We start from the raw sequence: 11,345 nt of genomic DNA, 5'->3' as shown, positions 1-11,345 counted from the left end.
GAGGCCAAGGCAGGAGGATCACTTGAGGCCAGAAGTTCAAAACCAGCATGGGCAATATAACAAGGCCTCCCCGACTCCTTGATCTTTATCTACAAACCATTTAAAAGAAAAAAAAAAAGTAAGTTGTTGACTTTGTGACCTTTTGCTCCTAGTCTGTCAGTATGCACCCCCTAGGAAGAAGGCCGTTCTACAAGACCATGATATGCTTACCTCACTGCAAAAAATGCTGTAATTCCACAGACATCTAACACACAGTCCACATTCAAACTATCTAGTTGTCCCCAAAATGTCTTTTATGGTTGAACTTTTTGTTTCAAACTAGGAGCTAACCAAAATTCAGATGTTACATTTAGTTTTATCTCTTTCGCAGTGAGCAATTTTTTTTTTTTTTTTTTTTTTTTTGAGATGGAGTCTCACTCTGTCGCCCAGACTGGAGTGCAGTGGTGCGATCTTGGCTCACTGAAACCTTCTCCTCCTGGGTTCAAGCGATTCTCCTGCCTCAGCCTCCTAAGTAGCAGGGACTACAGGCAACTGCCACTATGCCCAGCTAATTTTTGCATTTTTAGTAGAGATGAGGTTTCACCATATTGGCCAAGCTGGTCTCGAACTCCTGACCTCGTGATCCACTCTCCTCAGCCTCCCAAAGTGCTGGGATTATAGGCATGAGCCACCGCACCCGGCCTCTGTAACCCCGGCTGGAGTGAAGTAGCGCCATCTCTGCTCACTGCAACCTACGCCTCCCGGGTTTAAGCGATTCTTGTACTCAGCCTCCTGAATAGCTGGGACTACAGGCATGTGTCATCACGCCCAGCTATTTTTTATACTTTTAGTAGAGACGAGGTTTTGCCATGGTTTGGCCACGTTGGTCTCAAACTCCTGGCCTCAAGTGATCCCCTCCACCTCAGGCTCCCAAAGTGCTGGGATTATAGGTGTGAGCCACCTCACCCAGCCTGTTTATTTTTGAGATAGTGTCTCACTCTGTTGCCCAGGCTGGAATGCAAAGACTCAATCTGCTCACTGCATTCTCAGTCACCCCAGCTCAAATGATCTTCTCACCTTGGCTTCCCATCCCAGCTAATTTGTGTATTTTTTTGTATAGGCGGGGCCTCACTCTGTTGCCCAGACTGGTCTCGAACTCCTGAGCTCAAGTGATCCGCCCACCTTGCCCTCCCAAAGTGCTGGGATTATAGGCATGAGCCATCACACTCAGCCAAAATTAATTGTCATTTAAACATCAAGAAGTCTCACATTCTTATTTAATTTCCAGCTCCTACTGAAAACCAGAAGACTTAGCCCAGGGCTCCCTTGTGGAACAACTTGCTGGAAGGAGCAGAAGCTGCGCCCGGGACAGACCAGGTGGTCCCACTTTGCCACACTCCACACTGCTCTCTCCTGTCTGACACCCAGCCATCTCTTGCAATCCTGTAACCTGCCTGGGTCCTACACCATGGAATTTTTTACCCTCAATTAATTCCACATAATGTCTTTTATTTTATTTATGTATTTACTTTTGAGATGGAGTTTCGCCCTTTTTGCCCAGGCTGGAGTGCAAAGGCGCATCTCGGCTCACTGCAACCTCCGCGATTCTCCTGCCTCAGCCTCCCTAGCAGCTGAAATTACAGACACGCACCACCACGCCCAGCTAATTTTGTATTTTTAGTAGAGACGCGGTTTCACGATGTTGGCCAGGCTGGTCTTGAACTCCTGACCTCAGGTGATCCGCCCTCCTCGGCCTCCCAAAGTGCTGAGATTACAGGCATGAACCCCTGCGCCCAGCCAATTCCAGATAATCTTTAAGGGCCTCAGGTCTCTTCAGGGTGGGGAACCACCTCATCCTGGGTAGGTAACTGCCCGTCAGTGCCAGTGGCTTCGCAATGCACTGACTTTGTAGCCACTTATTCTCTGCTCAGGAGATCAGCCTCCAGACTTACCCTCACTGGGGTCCAGATCCAAATTCCATGAGCTACCACCAAGGAGACTTTTGGAAAGTTCTAAGGCTCCTCAGAGCCCAGTCCCTTCATGAGTGCGACTCCTGCTTCCCAGGGTGGGTGTGAGGACTGGATGAGAGAATGCCCAGGAAGCACTTAGCATAGCACCTGGCCTAGGAGGAGCCCTGGGGTGTCATTTTCCTGAGAAGACAATCAGGTGGGTGGGCGGAAACTAGTACTAACACACTCATCCATCGCAATGCAGTGAAACACTGGAAATGACCTAAATCCCAAAAAGAGGGAGCTGGATAGATCATGATCATATCCCTGAGATGAAAGAATCAACAACTGAGACAAAGATGGTGTAATTTGAAATGACCCAGATAGCCATCGATAAAGGACTGCTGTATCCGGGATAATGGTTAGGGTCTTCCAGCTGCGAGCGCCATGTCCCTCCACTCCGTGGACCGCTGTGCTATAGGGAGAGGCAGACGCATCTCCAGGAGAGACTGCTAAGTGATATGCCAATTTGTGGGTTAAAAGTAGGGGGAAAGAATATATATTTGTATTTAATTGTATTTATGTGTGGAAAACACTGAAGAATTCATGAGAAACAAGTAAAAATGCTTCCCTGTGTGAAGTGGAGGTGCTCTGGGCAGAAGGCAGATGGCAGAAAAAGGCAGTGGTACCCACTTTCTCAGTACCCATATACACTTCATTTGAGTTTCTGAAACATGAATATATTACCTAATCAAAATTGTCTTTTAATATATTCTTTTTTTTTTAAAGCGATGTTTCCCAGGCTGGTCTCAAACTCCTGGCCTCAAGCGATCCCCCTGCCATGGCAGGAAGTGCTGGGATTACAGGTGTGAGCCAGCCCACTCAGCCTAAAAAATATTCTTATAGAATAATTCTGTGGTTTCCTATATATTAACAAAGGAAAATGATCACAGCATATTGTTATATTGAGAAAAAAAGCTATAAAACAGAGAATCGGATTTGATTACAATTTTGTTGGAAAACTTTTTTTTTTTTTTGAGATAAGGTCTTGCTCTGTTCCCCCAGGCTGGAGTACAGTGGTGCGATCTGGGCTCACTGCAACCCCTGCCTCTGGGGCTAAATCGATCTTCCCACCTCAGCCTCCCAAGAAGCTGGTATACGCCACCACGCTTGGCTAATTTTCGTATTTTTGGTAGAGACAAGATTTCACCATGTTGCCCAGGCTGGTCTTGAACTCCTGGACTCAAGCGATCCACCTACCTTGGCCCCCCAAAGTGCTAGGATTTCAGGCGTGAGCCACTGCATCCAGCCTTGTTGGAAAACGTTCTATTTGCATATAAACAGCTCCATGTGAGCACGGCTTTGTCTGTTCACTGCTGTGCTCCCAGAATCCAGAACATACCTCAACTGCTCACTCAAGTGTGAGTGAGCAAGTGAATGAATGAGTGAATGAGTACATGAATGGATGGTTGGTTACAGGATCAGGAAGATGTCTGAGGGCATGTGGCCAAACTGAACAGTGGTGAATTTATGACTTTTACCTTCTTGGTATTTTTCTGTGTGTTCCAAAAATTGTAAACGAGCACTCCTCATGCTTCTAATCAGGAAAGAAAAACAGTAAAGGCAGGCCAGGCATGATGGCTCATGCCTGTAATCCCAGCACTTTGTGAGGCTGAGGCAGGTGGATCACTTGAGGTCAGGAGTTTGAGACCAGCCTGGCCAACATGGTGAAACCCCGTCTCTACTAAAAATACAAAAATTAGCTGGGTGTGGTGGCGCATGCCTGTAATCCCAGCTACTCAGGAAGCTGAGGCAGGAGAATCCTTTGAACCTGGGAGGCGGAGGTTGCAGTGAGCTGAGATCGTGCCACTGTACTCCAGCCTGGGCAACAAGAGCAAGACTCTGTCTAAAAAAAAAAGAAAGAGAAGAGAAGAGAAGAGAAGAGAAGAGAAGAGAAGAGAAGAGAAGAGAAGAGAAGAGAAGAGAAGGAGAGAGAGAAAAAGGAAGGAAGGAAGGAAGGAAAGAAAAAGAAAAGAAAGGAGAAGAAAAGAAAAGAAAGAAAAACAGTAAAGGTATGAAAAAAATGCAAAGGCTCTGTCTGCAGGTGTCAGGACACTGGGGTCTGGGCAAGGGAAGGAGGTAGACTCACTGGGAAGAAGCTTGGGCTGGTGACCGGCACGTGCCCCACATGTCTTGCCCACACTATTCTGCCCTAGCAGCAGAGCCAGGATTCCTGGTGCGGGCAGCTCAGGAGCACAGAGAATCAGGGCTGCAGGAGCCCTGTGGAAGGCCTGTGACTGGCATCAGGCCACACAGCAGGGCCAGGATGGAACCAGGCCTGCTCAGGTGTCAGCCTCCAACACCAAGACACTTTGATACTGGATGAAGTAATTCACACTTCTTACCTCTGGTTCACAGATGGGGAGTAGAGCTAGAGGCTCTGAAGACAGATTCAGCGTCTCATCCCAGACCAATCTGTCACGAAACTTTTGTTGGTGCTCCTCCCTCTTCTGCAAGCGGGCAGTAGGATCTGGGCCAAGCCCAGGAGCTGCCTGCACATGCAGAGGTCCTCAGGCTGCTGTTGGCCGTTAGGATTCTGAAGCTGCCTCCCTGGAGTCGGTTCCCTGGCCCCACAGTGGAGATCAGAAAATCTACAAATGTCCATGGAGCCCCTGGGGAGCCCCGAAGAGACTGCGCACTCCTGGAGACAGAACACAGAGTGACTGGGTTTGAATCTGACTTTGCCACTTGCCAGCCTGTAACCCAAGGAAGGTACCTCCCCTCTCTGTGAAGCCAGGCTGAACTGAGCACAGCACCTTCTGCATAACACCGCCGTGAGAGGGAAGCGTTCACGGCCACAGGCTCTGCCACTGCTGTCATTGTGTGTAGGGAGAGGACAGTGGTCCCCTGCTCTTCCCCCACACCAAGGGCAGAGTGGTCTTCAAAACCAAGGCCAGTTCATCATTCCCTGGAATCCCACACAGCTGTGAAGGGACAGACTGCTGAGCTGCGCAGCACCCAGGTGGCCATTCTTTTTTTTTTTAATTATTATTATTCTTGTTTATTTTACTTTAAGTTCTAGGGTACATGTGCACAACGTGCTGGTTTGTTACATAGGTACACATGTGCCATGTTGGTTTGCTGCACCCATTAACTCGTCATTCTTTTTTCTTTTTTGAGACAGGGTCTCACTCTGTCACCTAGGCTGGAGTTAGGTGGTACAATCACTGCTCACTGTAGCCTCGACCTCTTGAGCTCAAGCAATCCTCCCACCTCAGCCTCCCAAGTTGCTGGGGCTATAGGCATGTGCCATTACGCTTGGCTAATTTTTTTCTTTTCATAGAGACAGGGTCTCACTAGGTTGCCCAGGCTGGTCTCAAACTCCTGGGCTCAAGCAATCTTCCTACTTCGGGCTCCCAAAGTGCTGGGACAGTAAACTGTTTTATAAGTTGGTAGTGGTCATGGTTAAATGATTACATATGTTTGTCAAAACTTGCAGAGCATGCTGAAAGAAATCATTTTTACTGCATATAAACAGTACATTAAATCTTTCTTTCTTCTCTCCTTTCTTTCCTTCTTTCCTTCTTTCCTTCTTTCTCTCTTTCTCTCTTTCTTTCTTTCTTTCACAGTCTCACTCTGTCACCCAGGCTGCAGTGCAGTGGTATCATCTCAGCTCCTTGCAGCCTTCACCTCCTGGGTTCAGGCAATTCTCCTACCTCAGCCTCCCAATTAGCTGGGACTACAGGTGCACGCCACCACACCCAGCTAATTTTTGTAATTTTAGTAGAGACAGGGTTTTGCCATGTTGGCCAGGCCAGTCTTGAATTCCTGGCCTCAGGTGACTGGCCCATCTCAGCCACCCAAAGTGCTGGGATTATAGGCATAAATTACCATGCCTGGCCATAAACAGTACATTTAATTTTTTTTAATGAAAAGAAAACCAAACTCCTCAACCACAATACAGGTACATGGGTTTCATTTTACTATTGTATATATTTACATATATCTTTGAAGTTTTCTAAAATTGGGGGGGGGGGGAACAAAAAACACCAAGATTGCTACCGGAAATGGGTCCGAAAGAGAGGGTTCTCGGATCTTACCCAAGAAAGAATTCAGGGCAAGTCCATAGAGTAAAGTGAAAGCAAGTTTATTAAGAAAGTAACGGAATAGGCCGGGTGCGGTGGCTCACGCCTGTAATCCCAGCATGTTGGAAAGCCGAGGCAGGCAGATCACAAGGTCAAGAGTTTTGAGACCAGCCTGACCAACATGGTGAAACCCCGTATCTACTAAGAATACAAAATTTAGATGTGATCAGCTTCCCAGGCAGGGCGGAAGGCCCAGGCATTCCTCGAGCCTGGGGAAGCCGGCTGCTCCAGGAGAGGCAGCAAAGGACACATTTGGCCTGGCCCAAGCCCTAATGATTTCAGTGTTATTTTCTGCATGCACAAAACATCTTAGGGGGGATGGCACTGGCAGTGGCATCTGAGTCTTGCAAATTCCTGAGGTCTGGCAATCCGCCGGCCTTGGCTTTCCAAAGTGCTGAGATTACAGGCGTGAGCCACCGCACCCAGCGCAGCTTAACCTTTCTTTTCAGACCCCTTTGTTGATGCAAGTAAGGCTGATGACCTGTTTCTTGCTGGTACTGAGGATTATATCCATATAAGAATTCAACAGAGAGACCGGGCGCGGTGGCTAACGCCTGTAATCCCAACACTTCGGGAGGCTGAGGCGGGCAGATCACAAGGTCAGGAGTTCGAGACCAGCCTGGCCAATATGCTGAAACCCCATCTCTACTAAAAATACAAAAAATTAGCTGGGCATAGTGGCGGGCACCTGTAATCCCAGCTACTCGGGAGGCTGAGGCAGAGGAATCGTTTGAACCCGGGAAGCAGAGGTTGCAGTGAGCCGAGATTGCGCCGCTGCATTCCAGCCTGGACGACAGAGGTAGATTCTTCTCAAAAATAAAAATAAAAGAGAAGTTTGCCTGCAATGGTACTGTAATTGAGCATTCAGAATATGGAGAAGTACTTCAGCTATAGAGTGACCAACACAAGAACATATGCCAGTTCCTCATAGAGACTGGACTGGCTAAGGACGATCAGCGGAAGGTTCATGGGTTTTAAGTGCTTGTGGCTCAGTGAAGCTTAAGTGAGGATTTCCTTGCAATGAGTAAAATTTCCCTTCTGTCCCTTGTCACAAGTTTAAAAACCTCACAGCTTATACAATGTAACCATTTGGGGTCTGATCCCTTTTTAACTTGGACTAGTGTAACACCTTCATGCAATCCACTGAAAAGAGACATAAAAAAATACAAAAATTAGCTGGGCTTGGTGGCACGTGCCTGTAATCCCAGCTACTCAGGAGGCTGAGGCAGGAGAATCGCTTGAAGCTTGAATCCGGGAGGCGAAAGTTGCAGTGAGCCGAGATCATCCACTGCACTCCAGGCTGGGTGACAGAGCAAGACTCTGTCTCGCGGAAAAAAAAGAAAGTAAAGGAATAAAAGAAGGGCTATTCCATAGGCAGAGCAGTAGCTTGGCCTGCTGGACTAAGGATAGTTATAGTTATTTTTTGATGTTATATTAAACAAGGGGTGGATTATCCATGAGTTTTTCAGGAAAGGGGTGAGCAATTCCTAGAGTTAAACCCCTTTTTAAACCACATAGAGTAACTTCCAGAAGTTGCTATTGCATCTGTAAACATTCATGGCCCTGGTGGGAGTGTCTTTTAGCATGCTAATATATTATAATGAGTGCATAATGAGCAACGAGGACGTCCAGAGGTCACTCTCATCGCCATCTTGGTTTTGGTGGGTTTCGGCTGGCTTCTCTACTGCAATCTGTTTTTTTTCTTGTCTTTCTTTCTTTTTTTTTTTTTTTTGAGACGGAGTCTTGCTCTGTCACCCAGGCTGGCGTGCAGTGGCGTGATCTTGGCTCACTGCAAGCTCCGCCTCCTGGGTTCACGCCATTCTCCTGTCTCAGCTTCCCAAGTAGCTGGGACTACAGGTGCCTGCCACCACGCCTGGCTAATTTTTTTTTGCATTTTTAGTAGAGACAGGGTTTCACCATGTTAGCCAGGATGGTCTCGATCTCCTGACCTCGTGATCTGCCTGCCTCGGCCTCCTAAAGTGCTGGGATTACAGGCGTGAGCCACTGCACCCGGCCTACTGCAACCTGTTCTATCAGCAAGGTCTTTATGACCTATATCTTGTGCCAACCTCCTATCTCATCCTGTGACTTAAAATGCCTAATTTACTAAGAATGCAGCCCAGCAAGTCTCAGCCTTATTTTACCCAGCCCCTATTCGAGATGGAGTCACTCTGGTTCAAACACCTCTGACAAGATCATGCCCCAAACCCTCCCAGGTCAGAGTCCAAGCCGAAGGCCCCTCAATCTGCCTGCAGGACCTCTCGTCTCATTCCCTGTCCCCCAGGGCCTCTGTCCTAGCCACGCTGGCTTCCCTGTGTTCTGGAAATGCACCCAAGGGTCTCTGCACAGCCACTGTTTCTGCCCTCACCCCTATGCCACCTGATTCACTCCCTCACTTCCTTCAAGTTTTTCTTTTTCTTTTTTTTTTTTTTTTGACATCGAGTCTCAGTCTGTCACCCAGGTTGGAGTGCAGTGGCACAATCTTGGCTTACTGCAGCCTCCACCTCCGAGGTTCAAGCGATTCTCCTGCCTCAGCCTCCCGAGTAGCTGGGATTACAGGTATGAGCCACCATACCCAGCTAATGTTGGTATTTTTAGTAGAGACAGGGTTTCTCCATGTTGGTCAGGCTGGTCTCGAACTCCTGACCTCAGGTGATCTGCCCACCTGGGCCTCCCAAAGTGCTGGGATTACAGGTGTGAGTCACCACCCTGACTCCTCCTTCAAGCCTTTCAAAAAAGACTTCACATCAGCTGATGTCTGTCCTGACCACCCAATCTGAAACCATGACCTCCTCCAGGAGCACGCCCCCGCCCCCTGCTGAATCTCCCTCTGGGCCATGTGAAGGGCGAGATCATTATTTTCCTCTTTGCTTATTGTCTCTCTTCCAACTAGAGCATCAGCTCCTAAAAGGCAGGGAGTTTTGGTTTTGTTGTTGTTGTTTTGAGACAGAGTCTCACTCTGTCACCCAGGCTGGAGTGCAGTGGCGCAATCTCGGCTCGCTGCAAGCTCTGCCTCCCAGGTTCACACCATTCTGCCTCAGCCTCCCAAGTAGCTGGGACTACAGGCACCTGCCACCGCGCCCAGCTAATTTTTTTATTTTTAGTAGAGATGGGGTTTCACCGTGTTAGCCAGGATGGTCTCGATCTCCTGACCTCATGATCCGCCCACCTCGGTCTCCCAAAGTGCTGGGATTACAGGCGTGAGCCATCACACCGGGCCAGGGCAGGGAATTTTTTGTATTATTCGCTGTTGGGTCTCCTTATAACAGTACCTGGCATGCAGTAAGCGTCCAATATTTGCTAAATGAACTGATGACTGACTGAATAAATGATATCCTACGTCTACAACCTGGTCTCCACATAGCCCAGTTTCCCCAGGGTAGGGAGGCAGAGCACATCCACTGACTGGATCAGACAGTAAATGCTCACTTGGTTCTTTTGTTTAGCCTTGTTCCAGAAGGAATTTCTGCAAGGTGAAAAGATGCCAGTAAGCTAAGGATATTCAAAAGCAGGGGAGAAGGAAGGGAGCCAGAGACAAGGAAGACCCTGGCTTTTAACTGGGCCAGGTGTGTGCTGGGCTCTGCCAGGGACTGATCAGAGAGGAATCTGCCCTGGATCTAGGATAGCTGGGGGACAGACACTAAATAAATGTGACTGCAGAGATGAGAGCTTCTCAGAGGAGGTGATGTCTGGACAACAGCATGTGCACTGGCCCAGAGTTGGGAACGAGTATGGCCTGTTCAAGAAATTTCAGGAACATGTTCTGGCCTCCCCAAACCACTTACGTGCTCTGGAGATGGAGAAGATACCTAAGACGCTCACGAGGTTACATCTTGCTTGCTCAGGAGTGCCAGCCACTATGACCCATCTGAGGACAAGGACTTATCTGACCCCAGAATCTCTTTCTGTCTCCTTGCATGTAGACTCACTCTCTAGCCTTGTTTTGTTTACAGACTCCCCAATACAAGACACACTGGTTAAAATAGCAATAAAAATACACTAGCAGAGGATAGTCTCAGTAAATATATCTGACAAAGGAATGGTAACTGAACAACAAAAATCACTCTAATGAATTTACAAATTAAAAAAATGAATTTTGTGCCACAAAAACTGTGGCACAACAATTGGCCAAAGTGTTCACAACAGGATATCCAAACGGCCAAGGAGCATATCAAAAGAGGCTCAACATCTCCATTCAACAGGCCGCCGCAAATGAGAGCTACGGTGTGATGCCACTTCACATGCAGAATGGCTAACTTGGAAAAGACTGGACAATGAATGAAACTCACAAAATTGGCGGCAGGAGTGTAAAATGGTACACCCACTTTGGAAAAAGCTCTGGCAATTTCTCACAAAACTAAATATACACCTACTATAAGATCCAGCAAAGGCCAGGTATGGTGGCTCATGACTGTAAACCCAGCACTTTTTGAGAGGCCAACACAGGAGGATATCACTTGAGTCCAGGAGTCTGATACCAGCCAGAGCAACAGAGAGAGGCCCCCATCTCTATGAAACTGAAAATTAGCCCAGCATGGTAGCACACACCTGCAGTCCCAGCTACTCAGGAAGCTGAGGTGGATCACTTGAGCACAGGAGATCGAAGCTGCAGTGAGCAGTGATCATGCCATTGCGCTCCAGCCTGGGTTATAGAGACAGACTTTCTCTTATAAAAAAATCCAGCAATCCATTTCTGGTAGCTACACAAGAGGAATGCTACAATGCAGACCCTAAAAGACATTTTTCAGAATGTCCATAGCAGATTTATTCATAATAGTCCAAAAGCAAAACAACCCAAATGCCCATCAACAGATGAATGGATAAATTGTGGTATATCCACACTATAAACCAAAAATAAAATTCTAAGCTCCCCAACTGACTGAATGGATCTCCCCTCTTCCCCAGGGGGATTCCAAAGACACTTGAAAAGCTAGTTCAGGCCGTGATGGGAAGGGAAATGGGACATGCCTCATTTATAACTCCCTCCCTTGGGAGTGTAGGCACAACTGACCAGAATTAACATTAAAATATACATCATGGCCGGGCACGGTGGCTCACGCCTGTAATCCCAGCACTTTGGGATGCTGAGGTGGGCGGATCACCTGAGGTTGGGAGTTCAAGACCAGCCTGACCAACATGCAGAAACCCCGTCTCTACTAAAAATACAAAAAAAATTAGCCCAGCGTGGTGATGCATGACTGTAATCCCAGTTACTCCGGAGGCTGAGGCAGGAGAATCGCTTGAACCTGGGAGGCAGAGGATGCAGTGAGCC

Source organism: Piliocolobus tephrosceles, chromosome 16, assembly GCF_002776525.5.
Source record: "Piliocolobus tephrosceles isolate RC106 chromosome 16, ASM277652v3, whole genome shotgun sequence".
NCBI lineage: Eukaryota > Metazoa > Chordata > Mammalia > Primates > Cercopithecidae > Piliocolobus > Piliocolobus tephrosceles.
The sequence above is the reverse complement of the archived record's forward strand: the minus strand, read 5'-3'. Positions refer to the sequence as shown.